This window comes from Pieris napi, chromosome 8 (genome assembly GCF_905475465.1).
Source record: "Pieris napi chromosome 8, ilPieNapi1.2, whole genome shotgun sequence".
Lineage (NCBI taxonomy): Eukaryota > Metazoa > Arthropoda > Insecta > Lepidoptera > Pieridae > Pieris > Pieris napi.
In genome coordinates this window covers 4212896-4236629 of record NC_062241.1, presented here as the reverse complement: position 1 = coordinate 4236629, position 23734 = coordinate 4212896, and the positions used below count along the sequence as shown (strand labels likewise).

Genomic DNA, 23734 nt, shown 5'->3' with positions numbered 1-23734 from the left:
ATTTCCACTTTCCGCTTCAACGCCTGTTTCTAAACTCGTCTAATTGTTTATTAACAACTTCAAGAGTATTTGCTTCGGTGATTACTTGCTCTAATGTAATTTCATCCCCAATCTGTGATATCGTTCTTCTCAGTTCGGGTAGAAAACATTTTTTCGTTATTTGGTCGATAATGTTTTCATCTCTTTCGGCAAACTGACATTTATCACCTTGTTTTCCCAGTCTCACCACAAATTTCAATTTTTTCGTCAGGTTCTTGTTTAAGGAGCCTGAATATATGTCTCTCGTATACTTTGTTCTGTTTTGGTGCAAAGTAGGCATCAAGTTTAGATATTGCTACTTCAAACACGTCTTTGCCTTCAGTTGGTTCGACATCACCTCCAGGAATGTTGTAAAACACTTCCTGTAAGCCCTCCTGTCCTGCCTTCCTGTCTAGCCCGCCGAAATGTAGAAGAGAGGCCCTTTTCTTTACGTCTTCGTCAATGTTAGACGCTTCGAGGTAAATGAATAGTGCTCGTTTCCATCGCTCCCATCGTGCACCCATTGAGGTAGATTTACCGTTACAGTCGAACTTTTCCAGTGAAAGGAGTGACATCTTTCGACCAGGAATTATCAATTTAATGATTCAGATATCTATGTATCTGCAGTTAGATTTGATCTCAGATGCTTCCATCTCGTATCAATTTAATGATCGGATTATATTTTTATCCTCATAAAGCTACTTAAGCCATCCATACCAACAAACGTATAAATTTAATTATCAGATTTTGAATCTGCTAAGTTTGTAGATTTTATCTTAGATGATCTTGTATGAGTTTAATGATCGGATTATATTTTTATCCGCATTAATCTACTTAAGCTGTTCATACCAACAAACGTATAAATTGAATTATCAGATTTTTAATCTGCTAAGTTAGTACCCACTAACGTATAATAATAATTTTATTGTAAAGCTTTTATTTTATTTATTGGTATCAATTTAATGATCAGAATTTTAATCTGCTTTTATTTTTATTTACTGATATCAATTTAATGATCAGACTTTTAATCTGCTTTTATTTTTATTTACTGGTATCAATTTAATGATCAGACTTTTAATCTGCTTTTGTTTTTATTTACTGGTATCAATTTAATAATCAGACTTTTAATCTGCTTTTGTTTATATTTACTGGTATCAATTTCATGATCAGACTTTTAATCTGCTTTTGTTTTTATTTACTGGTATCAATTTAATGATCAGACTTTTAATCTGCTTTTATTTTTATTTACAGGTATCAATTTAATGATCAGACTTTTAGTCTGCTTTTATTTTTATTTACAGGTATCAATTTAATGATCAGACTTTTAGTCTGCTTTTATTTTTATTTACTGGCATCAATTTAATGATCAGACTTTTAGTCTGCTTTTATTTTTATTCACAGGTATCAATTTAATGATCAGACTTTTAGTCTGCTTTTATTTTTATTTACTGGCATCAATTTAATGATCAGACTTTTAGTCTGCTTTTATTTTTATTTACAGGTATCAATTTAATGATCAGACTTTTAGTCTGCTTTTATTTTTATTTACTGGCATCAATTTAATGATCAGACTTTTAGTCTGCTTTTATTTTTATTTACAGGTATCAATTTAATGATCAGACTTTTAGTCTGCTTTTATTTTTATTTACAGGTATCAATTTAATGATCAGACTTTTAGTCTGCTTTTATTTTTATTTACTGGCATCAATTTAATGATCAGACTTTTAGTCTGCTTTTATTTTTATTTACAGGTATCAATTTAATGATCAGTTGGGTTCCAACTGCTTTGAGTAGATACTCCCTTTTGTTTTACAGTATTAATCACAACCACATAGTTTTAATTAATTTAGTGAACCAGATCCAATTTAGGGTCTTTGTTAAATCTGCGTTAGTTAGGTAGACAGGTACCTACCGATTTAACGGTCAACGGTTGTAAATAAACCTTGCTATTATTTTTATTATTATTATTTTTTGTAGACAAATAGAAACATCACTAAACACAAGCATAATCTTAGTATATATAAATTACTGGTCACATTGTTTGTCCGCTATGGACTATAATATAATTCTTTCAACGTTTCTACAATTTAATGGCATAACCACCATAAAGCATGGTGGTCCCCATGACTGGTGTTCTCCTACCGTTTCCCTTGAATAGTTTACTACTTTGTAATATAACAAAACCCTTAGCCACAGCAACGCTTGTCCGGTCTACTAGTACAATATATTTCTATCACTATGTAGGTAGGTGCTACAAAACAATCGTACATTCAATGTAGGTACCCGTAGTTTAGCTTAGCTGAACCTATAGGTAATTATTTGTTTATATCCTTAGCTCAGTAATTGCAGAGGTTTGTTGCTTACTGTTTAAATGTAGGTACGACAATATTAAATATTGTAATACAAGCAAAACATTTATGAAATATGAAAACAATAAGTACCTAAGTGCTGTTCATATTTCCCGTCAACAATAAAATTATATACATTCGTTCAGAAGTCAAGATGCAACTGTTTCTGCTATTAATAGCTAATGATTAAAACAACCGGGTCATAGTAAATTATAGGCAAAGTACTCTGGGAATGACGTCACTTGTTTAGTGCACCGTATCTTTCCCTTTTCTTTTTTTTTTACTTATGTGTACTCACTTTTTTCCTCGTCGCCACATGTAATGTCCTGCTTCTTGGAGTGTTTTACGGCTCACCAACACTACAACACTTGTACAAACGTCCTACACAACCGCTCCGTTCGGGTGTCGGATTACGACTGACAGTCTGACAAGTGACGTAGGCGCATGAGACAACCAAGCAACACTTTATTTAGTCAATACACTACAATAACTAAAGTAAGATTCGAAATAACCCATTCACTCTAGCTCTGTCTCTTTCTATTTCCCCTTCCCAGGAGCGTTGAACGTTTAACGCAACCTTGTTGGAAGTGGCATTAGAAGTTTCACTTAAAAATTCTTTGTAATATTATTATATAGATTTAAAGACATTTTGTAGTTTGACAAATTTTCTTTATACACTGTATATGATAAATTTGACTACCCATTTGGTTCAAGGTTACGTTCGCTAATAAAATGAGCAGTAGCACGCATCATCAATACATTACGCTAAGTAACTCATTTATTTGTAAATTATTTCATAACACTGCTAGGCCTAAAGCAATATTCATACTTTGTTTTTCTTTAAGCAAATAACATAGCTGAGGGTTTTTTTATATCCGATATGGAAATGCATTTGCGCATTTGCCCCTGAAATTAGTGTGTGGGACTCGATCCACACACTACTTTCAGGGGACTCACTAAACCACCTCGGGTAATTCCAACTTGGCCACGCTAGAGATGCTCCGGGATCACTCTTTCTTTTCTTCACACTTCTTTTGGGTCTTCAGACTCGCGAATTTATTAAACGTTAACTCATGTAACTGTTGATAAAATAACTTACTTATGAGACACTAAATGCTATTTTGTCTTGTTTCCAGTTAATTTATAACAATGAAGATTTATATTCATAATTTGAGTGGAAACTTGTTATAAACGTTTATTGGAACAGATACTTTATATTTTGGATGTTCTGTAAAAACAGGACACAACAATAAAGAAATATTTTATCACTCCATTAAGACACTATTTTGGTAATAAAATACCGCAATTATTTTGCTATAGCATATCAAGAAAATGTGCAACGAAGAAATCAATCATAGAAAGCAACGGCTTTTATACACTAATGCCATCGCATTAGGGTTATTCTAATGTGCGAATTCATTGCGCAAGTCTGTCCCTAAGAGTTATACATGTCAGTTTGTCAAAAGCCGTTGTTAGCCTATATAAAGATCTAAGAAGAATTTTGTTTTAAATTGTTAAAAAATTAATTAAAAAATTAAAAAAATTTTGATTCATAAAATATTTTTTTGTAAATTACTAAAATGTTTTAACACTTTATATTATTCTGAAGCGATTCACGGGAGAAGCAATGGACTGGATACAAAAGGCTTGCCAATATAAGAATTTACCCAGGATCCATTACGTAACTTCAATTAATCAGGAAATATAAAATCTATACATCTGTTTATATTCTAACAGATATATTTTTTAACACAAAAAATATTTCCTTTAATCCCCTTTTGCTATTCAGAGAAATTTTATATAGTCATCAATTAAACTCCTATATTAACTGGGTCATGTATCGATAGATCACCTAGGCTTGGCTTATTATTAGCGCAACTTAAGGGCCCTGGGTGTCACCTTAGCATTTTATACCTCAATAGTCAGACGAATTCCTAAGGTCTTCTTTAAGTTTTCTAATCATAATTATTTACAAAATGCTGTCTGTTATTTCTCCAAGAAACTACGAAGGCAGTTTACAAACCTGGTTATTAATCGTTTAAATATAGTATTATTAAGCTTAGTATGTATATTCGTGTAAGCTAATAACATTATTTATATACTTTATTATCATAATCAGATTACAATAAAATTGTCATTATTATGAGTTATCGTACTGAGAACCATTGTGTGTCTGTCCGGCGGCAAGGCTGGAACAAAGGTTAAAAATACTTATTGTTGTGGCAAGATTAGGCATTTTTTCACGCCTTATTCTATGAAGAATGTCTTTAACTACAATTATATAAGTTGCGAGTTTACCTAATAACTTAATTATTGCAGCTCTTAACAACGTGATACCCAAGCCGGATGAAATTTCCAGTAAATTTATTCTGTGAGGTTTTGTATGAATTACACAACAAAATTTAATATTGTGCATGTTTTTAATTCTGTACCCAACGAAGCTAGTATATAGTATAGGTTCCGCGATTGTAGTTTTTGTAAAAATGTGACAGGTTATGCTATTAAAATAGGTATGTTTGTCATTTTGTTGTGGAAGTCATGTTTTATTTTGTTTTTCCAATGAATCCCTGGATAAAAAATTGCCAACTGAATGTCATGTTAACATGTTTATGGTCTTAGTATAAAATGTTAAATCTTAATCTTACCATTGTACGTATAGATGGAAAAGTATCTTCAAATGTGATTGCGTTTTGCCTTAAGTCTGTTTATTCTGTATATATAGATCCTCATATATTCCCAATGAAAAGATAATTAGTTAGATTTGGAAGTCCACAAAAAATTTGCAGTATCAAAAAATATACCCTAACCAACAAATTAAAAAAAAATACAGCAAACGAAAGGTTAATTATATAAACAAAGTAATGAATCCATCTAAGAAGCGGTATCCAAAAAATGTCGAAATAAAACAATAGAAAATGGCGAGCCTTGACACAGCACCCTTACTTTCTACTAAGATGTTCCCCACTCGTTGAGGTGTGCGCGAGCACAGCCGCGCTGCAGTGCGCATCCAATCCTCTCACGGACATCTTCACTTACGGTACAATATTATTTATTCGCGAAGTGTCCTTTCAAACTGTTTGTTTGATCAATATTTAATATTGCTGAAGTATTTTTACAGTTCATAAAATTTTATAATTGATTTTTTAATAATATTTTTATTTAAACTTAAAATTTAACGGTAACTGAATAATATTTACGAGCGTAAATAAAAATAATTCAATTGTGATCTCTTAATATTTAAGAACAAAATCTAAAATGAACTAAAACAGTAACAATTTAATTACATACATTTTGCGCAACTGCGTGTTTCCCACAGCGCACTGCGACAATATAATTTTTTATATACCAACGTTATTATACAATTCAGGAACAGTATTAAGTTAGATTATGTCATTTTAATTTGCTTTTTCAGATTCTATAAACAGTTTGAAAGTAATTGTGTTCTAGTGCAGTGATCTAAGCTGTGTTTTTGTTTTGGAGAATTATTTTGGTAAGTTGAAATATTGTCTTATAAACCTTAAAATATGTTGGATGTAAATATTGTTTTTCTATGAATCTTAATTTTATGATAAATTATTATTATATCATGTTTGCAAGTCATATAATAGTAGGAATGACAAATAAATCACTGCAGTTTTGCACGCGAGAGCGCGTTGAACTCTTTTCTATAAAACTCTTGTGCTACGCGTGCGGACGTAGATATTATAACTTCATACTTTGGAATATGTTTGCTTAGTTCGTGTGATTTAAATTAATTAAGCATTGTGTCAAATTACCATACCGGCAAGTCATAAAATATTTCATGTTGCCGTATTATTTCTTCCGATATCTGTACTAAATGTTACCATCTTAATTGTAATTGAACTAGAATAGTATCCACTGAATACAACCAAAAAATATATTTTAAATGCATCTTATATTCATAATAGGAACATATGTAATACATATCTTTTTAAATTACTTCAGGCGTAACCAAAGCACAATAATTAAGCTTTATTGTAATTTTGGCTAAAGCAAGCAAGGGATGCTCGTGAGTGAAGGTTTTCAAGGCCACGAGACCACGGTCCGTTCTCACAGCACGTTACACAAGTATTTCCCATGTGATATTGTTTTTATTCACACATTATTGCTAATTGTAATTTGACCAAACTTTTCACAAAATGGGGTCAAGATTTTGAAAATAAATGTTTATAATTCATAAATTTCTCATTGTTTTTGGGTACCAAGGTCTGAAAGAGAAAAATATTATTAGATAGAATATAATCATAAATATTTTAGGATAAGGCTCATTTGTGACAATTGGGTATCGGGTAGTCCGTACACCAAATTGATCAATTGAATAAAATTTGTGAATAATTAATCTCTACGGTTACAAATTACGATAAAACGATACAAGAGGAATAGTCATTTTCATTGTACATAGGTAAAAAGAATATGTTTCGAAAAACTTCATTTTCAAAATATTGCATTAGTAAACTATACGAAAACTCTTAATTGAATTAATACAATGTTAGTAAACCATAAATAACCTATTTATCTTTCATTGAATACCTTTTTGTAATATTCTCGCGTTTTTTACAATCATATCTCGTGAGATAACAATGACAAATGTGTTACAAATACTTGTCACAGATTTGCTTTAGAACCGACTGACCTAGAAAAATTAACCTAATGATAGATGACAAATATTATTTTATAAGAAACTCGATCAAGGAAACTATGATGAGTCAACTAAATTGTTATGATTACAACGGATTAAGATTTGTATCTTCGATTACGTTGTCTTTGTATGTATTACCAGTAGGGTGAGTCTCGATTTCCAAGAAAGGGTTTTGTATCTCAATCCTTTTCTCTTACTTCTTAAATGCGATATCTTCGCCTGCTAATATAAGATTGAGCAGTTTTGGCATAGTAACTTTAAGGTGCGACTCCTCCTGAGGTCATGCGTTATGATATGATGACAAAGTGAAATAAGTTTCATCATCTTATCAATGCGATTATCGTTGAAATTTTAATAAAAACAAGTACAACAAGTAGGGCACTTCCCTATTCATTGAAGGATATAAATTTATTTTTGTTTTTATCACTTTCGTGTACCAGTTATAATCAACGTTTCCTTAAAAAGTATTTACGTCCTTGCATATCTTTGAAATGTTAAACTGTTTTATACATTTTCTGATTGTTTACGGTATTAAAATGTATAGCAATGCTGGTTTTCCCTACTTACGAGTAAGTTAAGTGCTTCCTGATTCTAAAGAGAGTACATATATGAAACGGACAAACGAACATAATTCATTCTTTTCCATCAGTGTTTGCTATTTATTTGTTTAGCACACTAAACAACGTTATTACAAAATCACTTTAAGCCAATAAAGGAAAATATTTATTTATTATTATTTTAATCTCGAATCCTGGAATTTCTAATGATTAACATGAGCTCAAGAAAAACTGCAGTGAAGTCTATGTGGTATATGTGGTTCTTTGATATAACCCCTCTATAGGGGTATTTTTGGCGGAAATAGAACCTAGGATCTCTATGTTAATGCTTAGTGCGAATATGTGCGTTTACTCAAAGTTTTGAAAGATTGAAATCACTTGCGTCATAGTACCATATCAGAAAAACGTAGTTATAATTTCTAAGCAAATTTTAAATTTGTGAAATGTAATCCTATAAAAGGCCTGAGGTTATTAAATTATTAAGCCAATAATTATTCATTATTGGTAATTGGCGTGAATCACTAATGTCGATGATTGGCGGCAAATAGCACTGTATTGAATAAGATTAACCACCTTCGCCCATGCGTTGCGTTATTTGACAACTAATTCACGGATGGCGCAAATTGTAGGAGTAGTTGAAAAAAACAATCGAAGCCGTTGTATATATAAATGAATTGCTGTTGTCTCGCTAAAACTTCGAGAACGGCTGGACTGATTTGGCTGATTAGAATCTTCTGCAAGTTCAGGGAAGGTTTAAACGGCAAATAATTGAATTTTCCAACAAAAACTGTCTCTATCTGGAAAATATTTGATATCTTTTGTCTTTTTAGAAATAAAAAATTGTTACTTGGTTGTCATATTTATATGTACTTATAGATGCTTTCATAAAATTGTGTTTCATAGCAGTTGAATGAGGTCAAAACAGTGTAATAATTATGTTCATTCTTGCGATTGTTTATCAAAAAAAAATTTTTTATACTTAACCTTATGAAAAAAAGAGGTTTTATTCATCGACAGTATAAAACTTTTTAGACTTTTCATTAGCGGTCTTCAAGGTTATTGTATCGCTCTCTGCTTATAACTTGCACATATTTCGCAATGCGTTGTGTGTGGACCGGTACTATTCAGAAGCGACCTTTAGGGAAATTGCCCATCGCAGGCAATAATCATTACTCTTTGTGAACGCATCATCTCGCTTATTTAGTTTAGATTAGATTTTACTAATAAAATGACTGTATTACTTATATAGTACTCAGCTTTGTTGGACTTTGCGACACTATTATTAACGCATTAATAAATATATATTTATATATAATATATGTCTTATAAAAATATATAAAATGAATCGCCGCTCCCGGATACGTACGGACAACGAATTACCCAAATACATAGCATAGATATCTGCTAGAGTTTCTAATTCTAAATCGGATCATGAGAAAAAATATAAATAAAAAAAAATAAAAAAATGTTGAATTTAGAAAATAGAAAGAATATTTATTTATTTCGTACAGCTAACATATATTATATTTAATAAAAAAATTTATACTAAACATATACCTAAGATGGAATACATAATATAAACAAAAAGGTACTAATATTACAGAAGGAAAATAAAACAAAAATTATTCAATACAATTAAACTAAGTTATACCTAATTTGGCCGTGTTTTGTGATAGTGTAAAAGTGAGGGTAGGTACGTATGTACGTGAGGGTGTATTTGGGGTGTGCTCAAGATGCAGGTGATTTTACGCTATGAAAATTATTAATTATTAAGCTTAATAACTAAAGTCACCGTAATTTTAACACTAAATTATAAGGAATCCAAAATGTATTAAATAACCTTAACCTTTAGATAATTACATTGAGAAAATACTTGTTTCATTTTATTTAAAAAATAGAGTAGGTAAACCGTAATACTATAATGCGTAATACTTTATCCTTAAAGCTGTGCTCTTTGATTTCAAGTCAGCTATTTAACCCATTTACTCGAATTAACTTCTTGAATTATCGGATAACATACACTTTACAGAGATACGTTTTATATAATTCGTCTCTGGAAGTTATAAAATATAAATTAAAAACATATAGAAACATTGATCTGACTTATATATATAATGCTTAATAAATTAATTTCTGTTTCACTGACCCAAGACAAATATTTGTTTTTAAACGCTTACTTACGGAAATCAAACTATTTCAAATCTGAGCATTTTAGCCTCAATCAGGTCAATTATCACGTGCCTTTAGAAAAGAATGTGTCAGATGTAACGTGATCCTTGGTTAAATAACGGTTTTTAGTGCTACTAAGAATTATTCTTCTATTCTACTAAGAAAATTCAGACCTAAACTTAATTGTATAATTATTATATTGCCTATAAATTCTGTTTAGCAATTGATAAATCTAAACATAACGACGAAACGATAAAAAATCTATATTTGAAAAATTATTATATTTGGTTATTTGATAAAAGGTTGCTTTCAGGTGCTGTTTAAACTTCCCTTTGACAGATGGCGCATAATGTCACACAATGTTTAGCAAAAAACATCATTAGCTCGCTTATTTCGTTTTAATGGTGAAATATACGAGCAATATTATGTTAATGTAATTTTATAGTCGTTGCGATGATTCTTAGAATGTATAGGACATCTGTTGCACCTTAATTGCAATGTTTTCCAGTTGTCAATAATATTTCAAACATGTTATAAAAATATCTTATACTGGCCATTAATTTATCGATATATTAAGGATTGGTTTAATACTATGTTATATAATAACCTAACAAAACTAAAGGATGACGACGGATTAAGTTAAGATTAAAATCTATGGGCGGCTGTAACTTTATTTAAAATTATTACAGAATTAGAACGGAGAACATATTCTAGTAAGCAACCGTCACAATTATATCAAATAAATAATTATCAAATGGCGCTAATAGGTGCTTTTTTATACAATTAAGAAGTGTGTCCTATTTGTAATGTGAATGTGTTGTGTGAGTTCAAGTGCATTCGAGAATAGTATAAATTTATAATTCGATTTTTTTGTATTTACGAAGTGTGTACTGTCGGGTTCGCAAGTATAATATAAATTATATAATGTCCTTAAATTTCAGTACTTGAACTTAGCTTCAGCGATTTCTAATAGAAAGCCTTACAAAATCGTGTTGTAGTAATAAAATAGAGCCTCCACGATATTCCCACGTCTCCATAGACCGTTATCTGTCTGTCTGTCTGTATCTCCAGAACGACGTTACAGATTGTATCGTATGGGAAAAGCCTGAGTGCGGTGTTATGTAAAACGGATGATATAATTTGCATAAATAATAATGAATTTGAATTTGAAATGTAGAACAATAAAAATTGTAGTTTTTAGACAAGTGTCTGAAACTTAATAGTTTAGAGTAGGTAATCTTGTAAAACTGTACCTAGAGGGCCTAAACCGGGGTCCCATCATTTGGTGGTGATGAAGAAATAGCTAAGCGCATCTCTAAGGAACAGCTTACAAATTTACTGTAAATACTTTTATTTATGTTGTCATAGTCTGTAGGAATAAATGTGTCGTTATTTATAAAAGTAGTAGTAGGAGCTGTTAAAGTATAATTCTTCCCAAAATTTGTATTATGTTTTACTTTTTGTCTTCTATTGATGTGTGTGTGTGATGATGTTAAAGAACTGGGATTCCCCACAAATTCATGCTGCTCGGATTCTGGTATTATTTTCCATATATTTTGTAAGAACGGACCAAAACCTGGCCGAGCAAAGAGAAAAACTATTAGACGTTGAATAAGCTTTTGTGAATATTTTTACGCTTTATTACACAATTATTGTTACAAATAAAAGTACACAATAAATAAGGATATAATTAGTTCTTAAACTTTACAATAAAGAATACGGAAAAGAAGGTAATTATATTAAATTGTTAATCATTATTACTCTTTATGTTATTTTTTTGTTGTAATTTAATTGATACTTAATAATTAGTCGATTCTCATACATTTCACTTTACAATATAGCATTTTAAAAACATTTTTCAAAAGTAACTTCTTAATAATATGCCAATCTACCGGATATACTATTTTTTAATGATAGAAACAGAAAATGATATTTAATAATACGTCATAATTCGACAAAGCCCTCACTAGGTTTATATATTTATTTTAGTATTTTAAATATATTATTATTCCTAGTTCTACTCAGTTTTATGTAATATAGCTTAGATATATCTTTGTTTACAAGCTCAACCGGACTGAATATGACAAAAAATAGGTGACGAAGAAAAGGCTATATTCTGATACGTAAAATACATCTCGAAAAAAATATAACAAATAAACATAACACTAATATACGCAGTTGCCGTCTTCGCCGACAAATGAACTGAGATTTAAATGAATGCCATGATCGTGTGTTATTATTAATACTAATAAAATAAATGAAGGCTCAAATATTTATAATAATAAATAAATGTCATTTCAGGATATTGAAGATCCTTAGCCATCTTTGTCGCTCATGGCTAACAACAATCTATTTTCTGTTAGATTAAATTCTATACAAAAACTATTTATACTTAGATATGTACAGACTCGTGTAGATCCGACAGTAATTCTGTAAAAAACATTTTGTAAGATTATATACTAAGACGATGCGTTTGAATAAATATATAAATGATAGATGGCATTCTAAACAAGGCGCAAGCTTTAATACAATATTAAAGAAAATTTATTAGAAAAAAAATCACTTGCTATAATAACCTCATTTACTCATCTAAACTGAGTATAAAAATTAATATTAATAATGGTACTCCTAAGCCGTTTGAAAAAGTTATTTCAAATAATTTTTTGGGTGAATCTAAGGTATATTACGTCAGAAATACACATATTACGGCTCTATACTTTGATGTACGTGAAAATATGCATATTTGTTTAATAATTTAACGTATAATTCGTTAAGGTTAACCATATCCAAAGAGAATAGGGCCGCCAAAGTTGCTTGTTTTTGTCACCTATTATTTTATCTTACTTAAATTTTACGGCAGGATTAAATGGTATTACACTTAAATACAACTTAAAACAAAATGTTAGTGAAATTATATATAGTATTCGTTCCATTATTTTTTTTGTGTAGGGAATTTATTAAACCTCTTCTAATTTATATATGAAAAATGTGGTTTCCTTCATTCAGTAAAGCTATATTAAAAAACCTAATCGGTGACGTAAGTGACAGTAGAGGCCTCCATTCTGGCACAAAAGATAAAGATATTTAAATACCGTTCCTTTTTCTAAGAATGTGGCATCCCTGACGGAGAGGGAAAGTTAGCGTGTAGCGTCGGCCGGCGCCCGCGCAACTCACGCATCTAATGAAAGTTAGATTATCTCAATTATTTACTATTCTTAATACTTCTTGTTTAATTTGTTAACTATTTCAATATATTATATAAGGTGTAATGTTTAGCGTAAATATCAAACAATCGACTTAAAGGAATTAACGTAAAATTTATTGTGATTTGCGTCTATTTAGTAGTGTATGAATAAATGATGATTTGCAACTTAAAGCTGAGATGGGCCCATTTTTGATAAAAGTCAGGCTCAGTGTATGTATTTTTATTACATGTACCTATGTGTGCTTTAGGGGGCGTTTTAGATTATTGACCCCCCCCCCTCCCCCCATGTAACGCGCCGTAACGTTTTTCTGTAACCAAGTACAGTATAGTAAAACGTTTCGTGACCACCTAGTGACTCTTTATACCTAAAAGTTACCAATATGTGGTGTAAAGTACAGGAAAGTCGAATAATATTAACAATAACGCGTAATTCAATCCCCGCCCCGCATCGTAACGTTTTACAAAAGGACCCCCCCCCCACTCTAAAATTCGTTACGTAATACTTGAACGCTTCCTTAATCAAATCTTGTTTCTTTCTTTAATTAATTTATATAAATTAATTAATTTTGTGGTGCGTCTTGTGCGAGTAATTAAAATATTAAAATTGCAGCGAATTACGCCTGTCTAGGCTTGCATGAGACCTGCGATCCGGTTGACCTATTAGTTAACTAGAGTAGCTAATGTAAAGGTCGGCTTCGTTTTATAGATCACGTCTACTCTCAATTATTTGTATTCGGTTTAAAACCTGGAGATGATCTTGGTAAATGCTTTTTACTGAACTTGTAACAATGTGTTGAGGTACCAAATCGTAATGGATATTTGTTGTTAACTAGGAAAATTTAAATCTTAAAGACATCGGAAAAATCCAACTTGCATCGAAAACGTTCCCCAAACTTTTCACATATTATAAGAATGTATGACATCAAAAAGCTAGGACATATATCCTTTTTTTGATACCGCCCATGGCGCACACTTAGTGCCAATGGTCTCGCGTGCGTTGCCGGTGTTTTATAATTTGGTAAGCGCTTTTCTTGAAATACCTCGACGGGCAGCTGGTTCCACATAGCGGTGATGATTAATAGCTTTAAATTTAATTGTGAAATAGTATTGTCGATACAGCTACAAAAATTCGACCAATTCACCTTTATTACACAAACTTCAGTTTGATTCCTTAATTCCAACAAAGGATGTTTCATATCTTTAAACGGTATCAAATATCGAGTTACGTATTTAAGCTCGATAATGCGATAGTCACACGCAAAGGTCACGGCTCGATTTTGAAAGTACGTCTCAATTATCAAGGAAAGGTAGTATTTTTTACCGGTACAAGTTAAACACATTATACTTCAAACTCAAACTTAACATAACTTTATTCGTATAGATCCTCCAAGTACACCTATAAACGTCAACAGAAAAGATGTTTAATTGGTTCTAAATTTACATTATATAACCGTTCGCAAGTCAAGGGCGTAGAGCGGGCAAGAAGAACTGGCAAGATACTCTCCGCCACTCTTTTTAATCGCCAAGTTTTGAGTCTTACAAATTGTTTGAACTGGAGCAAATCAATCCCAACAATTATGATCATTTAAATAATCATCAAATTTATAAAACGCTTTATTGATTAATATACGTTTAACGAGAGTTTTCAATTTATTCAATGATAATTCTAAATTTCGCTTGGGAGTTTGTTGTAAAAACGAATACAATTTCCATATAAGGAGTGGTTTATCTTCTGGAGCCTGGTTGGTCGTACGCTTAAATTAGTTCTATTTCGAGTTTTATACTGGTGAAAGTCACTATTTGTTTTGAAATCGTTTATATTTTTTTGTACATACAACAAGGCTTTAAGAATATATTGACCAGATAGTGTAATAATATTTAATTCCTTAAACTTATTCCGTAAATACCTACCAAAAATATATTTAAGGTTTTCGCTTCACTATTGAAATATTAAAAATGTACTTACTCAAATTGGCGCATACGTAAAAAGATTTAAAACCGCTTTACTTCAAAAATATGTTGAAGACACCAAAAGAGATTTGCCCCACAAGCGGGTTAAATATTAACCAAGTGATAAAGATGTTATTTAGTATTATTAGGTAAATGTTTGACAAAATGCTAAATAGGAGATTAGATTCTTCAACTTCCTGTTAATGTTGCAACGAGAGCCGGCGCGTGTCGAATGACGTCCGTATGTAAATTCTTGACATTATTGCACATAAATAAGGAAACGACTCAAATACATCCAAAAGAATTGCATTATCGCTGTCGATACTATGTAACTTTGACTTTTTAACTTCTTATCTAACGTAGATTTTGCAATCAAAATGCAACCTGTACTTTCATGCCAGCACTGATATATTTTTGCATATATATTTATTAACTATTGGTACTTTAACGTACAATTGGAATGTGGCAATTATATCAGAAATCACATTCCTACTATAAATAAAAATATATTTTCACAGACCGAAACATACCAACTTTTCTTTATTGGTACCTTTTCGAAAACCACAAATTATTCCCATGTAAGTTCTCAGTCCTTATGTACTCTACTATTATCTAATCATTAACTTAGGGAGCAAATTAAGAAGACCGAATTTGTGGAGAACATGTCTGTTTTGTCTGGTCAGTAACCTTTATATACTTTATTTATTTAACTGTGTTAAGACCGTGTATTTTTTGGACCAGCTACGCCATCTCTTGACAGATTAAGTAACTAACGATAACCTCGAAACCACTTCTATATCAACACTAAAATACCAAGTCGATGTTATAATTAAACCTTTGTTTTTTCTACACAAACATATATTAATATTGAACATATCTTGTTTTTGAACTATTTATGTATTTCCCTAAACATTACGCATTATGAATAATAAATTCAGTTTGTTTTGTCATACCTTATGTACATCACACTTACATAGCAATCAAAGAAATTGATTTTACAGTACATTGATTAAAGTTACATTATGCATACATAATATTATAGACACGTAATATGTTATAAGCATCGGCATTTTGATTGATGGTGTGAAACCAGAATTTAAGGTAAAGGTAAAAGAAACATAAGCTCACTTGTGTTCACATATAAAATTACGTTGAATAAATGTATAATTCTAATCGATTATTATCACTACATAGTTTAAAACAAAGTCGGTTTCTCTGTCCCTATGTATGCTTAAATCTTTAAAACTACGCAACGGATTCTGATGCGGTTTTTTTTAATAGATAGACTGATCGAAGAGGAAGGTATAATAAAATCCATTAAATATGGATGGAGAAATACTGTTATTTTTTAGGTTTCTAATGTGATGTCGTAAATCGTAAATAATTACATTTTTTCCGCTTACATTGCGAACCCTACGAGATTTATCAAAATAATGCACTAAGTATTGTACACATTGAAAAGGTCTACAGAAAACTACAGTCTACAGCGATGGTATATGTCTACCTCTTATGGATATCCCACAATAAATTTTTTTTGTCATTTACTTTTTACGACAAATAATGGCTAATTTTCGAAGCGATTTTAACCAATACAGCATTAATCCTTATCCAATTAAATATCTTAAATACATTGTTGATTTAATATAGATCTATATGGATCTTTACAGCATATGATTTAAATGAATATTTTCGAAGATATTACAAATTTAAAAATTGCGGGTCGCAGCGCGTCGGAGGCCGAGGTTGTCCCTATACTCTATAGCACTTTGAATTTAGTATCAGCATTGCATCCGTACGAAGCCGGGGCGGGTCGCTAGTTAATGATAAAGTTCATTCGGGAGCGTCTAAGACCAAAAAGATGACGCTAGGCGCAGTATAGATAACCCACTTTCATTTCAAGAAGTGATAAAAAACGAATGAAAGAGTCCTATATTCGATTACTAATGAAACACTTGTTAGTTTCTTAATTTGTCCGTATGCTATTGCAACTTCTGCAGGGAACTACTTCCCTGGAAAGTTTTAAACGTTGATCACTGAAGTTCTATAGCATTAATTTATTGAAGAACGAATTCGATCGTTTCATTCATTAAGCCTAAATTTCGATTTTATTTAAACTTGGCACTGTTTACATTACCTCTCTTTCTCTTTCCATCTCATCAAGAGAAAGAGAGGTAGACCACAAAAAAGATGGGACAACAACATGGGGTATAGTGGCCATAGAAAGGCCAGAATGGAGAAGATTGGAGGAGGCCTTTGCCATCTGGCAAACGGACACGCAAAAGTGGAACAAAAGAACAATCTACGAAAAATAAAGAATAAATACTGTCATGTCCGAAAAGAGGCTATAATATACTGTTTACATTAATAAACTAGATCTTAAAATTTACAAATATATTTGTAATTTAAACAATAGCAAAAAACTATTCCCAGTACGCGTAACATCTAAATGATAATTTTTATGATGTAATAATTGCCAAAACAATGCTCGTTTATTATATATACCTCATTTGTTATGTCTTAACATAAGCTTATTAAGCCATTACACCAAACACCTGTATGTAATATAATTATAATTTATATTTTTCGTGGTTTTCCCATCACCTTTGTTCTGCGTTAGTTAGACCTCATCTAGTTTATTATGTAAATAAATATTACATCAACAGTGTTACCTTTGTGATTAAGCGATAAATTTTCGACTCTGATCATGCATTTGAACACCGCCTATACACTTTTTTATACTTCATCTTCTGTGAGAAAGTATATATATTCTGTAACGTGAAGCTTATACCAATAAAGAGTTGCAACGCCAATCTTTATATATATAATTCTTCTGTGAGTGTGTATGTCACTGAACTTCTCTCAAACGACTGGACCGATTTTGATGAAATTTTTTGTGTGTGTTCAAGGGGATCTGGGAATGGTTTAGATTCACAAATCAGCCCGCCAGATGGCGCTGCAGTCGGTACTTTCATACTTTGCTTTACTAATCGCTTGAAATATCATGCAGGACAACGTCTGTCGGGTCCACTAGTAGATATATACAAAATACTTTTTGTAATTTTACATATACGTTTTAAGATAATTTAAACGTTTAAAAAAGCTTTAATAACAGGAATACGAGGAACAAATGTACAATAATTAAAATTAAAAACTACGTAAAAAAAATCAACGCATCAATATTATTTTTACTTAAGGTCAACAGGTACACACACAAATTAAAAATATCAGAGGACGTCATTTACGTCCTTACACGAGTTAACTAACCTTTCTCTCATATTGCAATGATATAAGCATCCCGTTGTATTGTTAACGGAATTATTTACGAGTAGTTTAGTTTTTACTTTTAATTATGATGTGTTCAGAAGCTTCAGTGTGCGACTCTCATCTCTGAGATCGATTCGATCCCCGGCTGTACATCAATGGACTTTCAGTCTATGTGCGCATTTATCATTCGTTCGAATTGTGAAGGAAAACATCTTGACTTGAAACCGGCTAGCCTTAGACTTAAAAAAAAATTGACGGCGTGCGTTAGGGATAGCAGGTTGATCATCTAATTGCCTATTAGATTGATAAATAATGATTATGAAACAGATATAGAAATCTGAGGCCCAGACCTAAAAAGGCTGTAGCGCCACTGGTTCAATTATGATAAACACAATATTACTACGAAGTAAAATGTAGATCATTTTTCTAAGAACCTATTAAAGTTCTGTCAAATACCATCAAGACATAGTGTTGACATTTTAAACCGCTCATTATTAACTATAATTATTATGAAATGGTATATTACCATATTTTTTACCGACATTACCGTTAAGTGAATATTTATCAATTTAAATCTTGTCATTATTTCGTATGAATATTAAAATATTGTGCAATAAAAAATTACTCATTACATCTAAATAATCTAAATCTTTTTAGTATCCTACAAGATTTATATTAAATTTTTTAGAATTATAATTTTATTTTGATATCGTGCAAGGATGTAGACTGCTGTAGTCTATCAAATCCTATTATTTTGATAAACATTTCTTTGGTGCTTTTAATTTAAAGAAGCATATAACGATGATATTGTAAAAAAATATTAAATAGAATTACTCTAACAAAAAGTGATGCGAAGATATTCGTAGCATATTAAATAAGATTAGTGGACCGACTTAAGCTGTGAGGAAGTAATTTGCAGAAACTATAGTTCAAGTTGATTTTATTGAATTAACATCCGCGTAAAATGTTTGTATGAATATAATAAATAAATAAATAAATAAATAAATAAAAGGAAAATAAATAAATAAATTATGATTCATGATACAAAACTAGCATATGGAACATTTCGATACAGTGCTCGCCGTCCTCTGCTATGCCGCGCCGGAATGTTCGCTGTACGCTCTTTTCTTAAAGGCCCAAGTCGGATCAGTTCGAAATAACTCTGGAATGATTCCTTTGCGGAACGCAAAATCCAAATGGTCTGGGGTACCCACGCTAGCGCAATGCGTATTGGAGACTTCACATTCATCCATAGAACATAATATCTCTTGGGCAGGGACCCTCTTGGGTCTGGGGCCCGTGGCATTTTGCCAGCCCTGCCACCCTATTGTTACGCCACTGCCTATTTCCTTCAGGTACTTGACAAAAAGTGCCTTAAAAAACTATCTATCAAGCGTTAAGAGCATTTTAATTTATGACTAATCAAGACTACTGATCATACTGAATCTAAAGTGGTTAAATGCAATATGGCTGTTGACGAGTATTTTAAATGCTAACCTGCACTCAAGTGCAATATTAATTACTCATAGGTTCACTTAACTTTTAAGTCACGGTGATAAGGTCAGGGTTTGTTCTTGAATGAGTTTTATGTTAGAAAAAAGGGTGCGTGTACTTATGTACGCGCGTAAGAAGTTATACTTCTTTGGTATTATTAAAAATAGTTTTTGATTGCATGCAAATAATTAATTACAATGAAATAATCAAAGACTGAAAAAGGAGTCATTATAGTCAATAAAGTTCAGTGTACATTTGAAAAATTAAATAAATAAATATTTATTATTATTCTCTTACATTAAGTGTGACATAAATTCTATTATTATTCGAATGTTGTTTTTAAATTATGTCCAATGCCGTAGCATCTTCCGTGGGCAACTTCATTCTGTTAATTTTGTGTCACGGTGCGCGCGCATCGTAATATTTCACTCTCATCAATTTTTCATAACGCACCTAAATAAATAAGTATAACTTCAAAAAATACATTTAACCACTTGTATATTTGTCATTTAAAAGATTAAATATTAAGCAAAGAAAAATGCTTAAAATTTTCTCCAACTTTGACTTTGTTCCCTTTGGGGTAGATTCTCTAGGGGCGTGGAATCGAAGTGACAGAGACGCTAATTAAAGATTTAAGTTGGCGCCTGGTAGGTAGGACCGGAGACCCTAGAACTTTTGCTTTTCTCGCTCAACGAATAAGTATCGCAATACAGCGAAGAAATACTGCTAGCATTAAAAGTAAAATTTTAAATTTGCTTTAGTTTTCTACATACACATAAAATTTTAATAACGATAGTTGAGTAGAAGATAGCATGGTGCTTTAATGTCTCATTAAGAATAGTCGGCTTCAGGTTTGATTGTATTGCGTAAAGAAGTACGGTTTAAAATTACTTCAGTGTGACGTTTTTGATTAATCTGAAAGGTTCAAAAGGTATAATTTTTAAGAAGGGCTGTTTTAGCTCGTTATGGTAAACCTCTCTGCAAAGAGACCCATAGACTATAGTTATATGACTATAATATAGTAGTGACTACTACTAGAAGTAGTTACAAAATTCATATTTCAAATTATTAATAATGTACCTACAAATCAATATATTTACACGTCCATTGCTCGATAACATTAACACCAAGAAAACCCACTTAAATACACATATATCAAAACTAGTTAATTTTTACTACATTTTAACAAACTAAATAAAACAAAACGTGTGAGAGAATAAACTTTAAACCGTTACAAATTGCATATGAATTTAACGGTTTAATAAAATTTCATAGCACATTGTCTTGTTTACGTTATTGCATCTAAGCCATAAACTTTGTGGAAACTGTGATGAAATTGGAAATCTTTCTCTATTGTGTACTATAGAAATATAATAAGTAATAATTACTTGGAATACTGGTACTTCCAATAACGATCCTGACGATTTTGTATGCAATTTCGGTATCAATATCTGTGGCGCTGATGTCGTAGGGATCAAAAACTCAAGATTGAAGTTGGGATAGCTATCGCTAATGCTATTGGGAGTTTGTGTCAGAGTGCCAGAGCAAATTAGGTACCTGGTGAAGATTTCAGTTTAGAAGACATTGAAGCCTTATTTGGTTCAATTCAATATAAGAAACAGAAAATTATGTCTTCCCTCTAACTTTGGATGTCCCATATTGTCAGACTTCAAGTCAATCAATTAATACAATACAATTAATTATATAATTCGAAACAAACGAAAATCAAAATAACTTACCTTTACCATATTGAAAAAGAAGTCTAGACGTTCCAGTCTTTTGTAGTTACACCTATATATTTTTAAAAATAAACTTTAAAAGGCACTTAATATGTTAATTTTTATTATGTTAAAAAGTATATATTATGTATGCCATGTGTCTCTCTCGTAAAACATCCTAAAATAACCTTAATTGAGATCTTATCGAATCTTCTACCAGTGAAGTCACCAGTAGTGAAGGACTTTGTTAGGCAATATCAATAATAATATCACGTGCTATATCAATAAAAAAACAAGTGACAAAAGTGTATCGTCTAAGCTTCAGATTGTATCGGTATCGGTTTCGAGTTTTTTCTAATAGGCAAGTAGGTGATCAGCCGTCTGAGACACGCTGTCAACTTTTTGGATCGAAAGCATGCCGGTTTCCTAGCGAAGCTTTTCTTGAGTGTTAAACGCGCGGATGTCTTAGATTATATCAATTTTCTGTCTTACCTTTCCGTTCGTAGTGCATTCTTGTCTAATAATCTCTTTTTACTTTCTTTCATGCACTTGCATCCTTTTAACTTTCAATATAGTTTAATTAGTTCTACATCTCAAGATGTCCCAATACAGACAATGGTTCCCACGGCTTCGCTAATTGTGGCACTTATATAAGCCGCTGATGTTTGTCGTTGATGTAACTGTCCGATTCCTTCAGTCACGACATTTTGACGCGTGTCGAGTGTCGACTTGTGCAACTCGACACGGTGCTAACTTTTTTAATAACCCCCAAAACGCGTATCAAAAAAACAAAAATAAAATATCTAAAAGAACCAACTTAACCTATACAAATCAGTAATTATTAAAAGATTATTACAAATATCTCTGAGCACAATTTCATGTAACGATGTCAAAATCTGTTCTTTCGTTACCGCTAGTGGTACCATAATCGTTTTGCATATTTACATTATTAATACGTTATACATTTCGTAGAAATCATACATATTCCTTTGAAGTTTTACTAGTATAAGAATTTTGTTTTCACTCTGCCACGTGACGTAAATTAATTAGGATTTTAAATATTTAAATGACACTTTCACGAAGGTTTAAATTTAATTAAAATCTAACTACCTAATTGACCCCGTGATAAATGAAACGGTTAAAAGCATTAAAAACATCATGTAAATGTACTTGACCGAAAAATGTTCTCTTCGAAGTTATAATTATATTTAATTAGCGCGAACTATTGTCTCTGGCGGAGGACGATTGCGAGACTATTGTGTAGCAAATATACGCTTGAAATTATACATATCAGTAGCTAATTATATTACACACAAACATATTTTCACAAAGGTTCCACTTCAGATTTTTCCATAGCATTTTTACAGAACATTTATAAATCTTACATAAAAACAGAAAAGGAACATTGATTTCTTACATTCATCCTAAGACCAAAATTATTTGAATTATATATTGAAGATAACTATAGAATGCTATAAGCAGATAACAGCCCTGCGACTCTGTAACTCACTTTTCGAACTCACACTGCGGTTTTCGCATCATGTGTCATGAAAAGGTGGGAGCTTGTAGTTTATTGTTTATCAGAATGCCAAATCATAAAATGACTGCTTCACGACTGATTTGAGAGCGACCGCCGATGCGAAAACCGCTGTGTGAGTTCGAAAAGTGAGTTACAGAATCGCAGGGCTGTTGATTGTTTGGGTGTAAAATCTAGAGGAATTACACAACAAAACGTATGAAAAGATCTAACATTTAAACAGATGACACACAGTTCCGAATTCCCAGACATGTTGAAAGTGTTAAAACATTATCTGATTAGAAACGAGAGCATATGAATATTTAACACCCGCTTATCGATCACGACTTATGCAAAACTTATATTGTAGCTCTTAAATCTTCTTTAGTGCGATGAAATTAATATCACATGCACGAAAATAAGCCCCCAAGTAAATGTCAGAGTCGTGTTAAGCATTGCAAGCCTATGAAGGACGCTATATTGTTCTGCATTACGCATCTATTTATAATATTTAAATTAAAACATCATGTTAATCTCATTCACTAACATCTAATGAACATTTTTTTTAAATCAAGAATATTTTACCATATAATAATAATATAAAGTTAATTAATAAATTTAATAAATTAAACTCGTAAGTGGATTCGAGAATGGTTTAGATTTAGATTTTTTTTTTAAATTTTTCTTGTGACAGTCTCTGTTGTAGGACCGCTAGTGTAATATAGTGAGAATAATTTTTATCATCGTTTAATGTACCTACTAGATGATAGCGCCTTCGCCTGTGAGTTACGTATAGGTTACGTATTTCCATACAATGGTGAGGTCACAGCCCCCT

At 31.5% G+C, this 23734-nt stretch overlaps 1 protein-coding gene across 1 annotated transcript in view; it reads left to right on the top strand.

Moving 5' to 3' along the window:
- The first annotated feature begins 5289 nt into the window (after nucleotides 1-5289).
- LOC125051552 overlaps nucleotides 5290-23734 on the top strand; it is a 36127-nt gene continuing 17682 nt past the window's right edge. The window contains exons 1-2 of the mRNA XM_047651944.1: nucleotides 5290-5403; nucleotides 5779-5856. The gene's annotated coding sequence lies outside the window, so the exon portion shown is untranslated. The remainder of the gene's footprint in view (nucleotides 5404-5778; nucleotides 5857-23734) is intronic.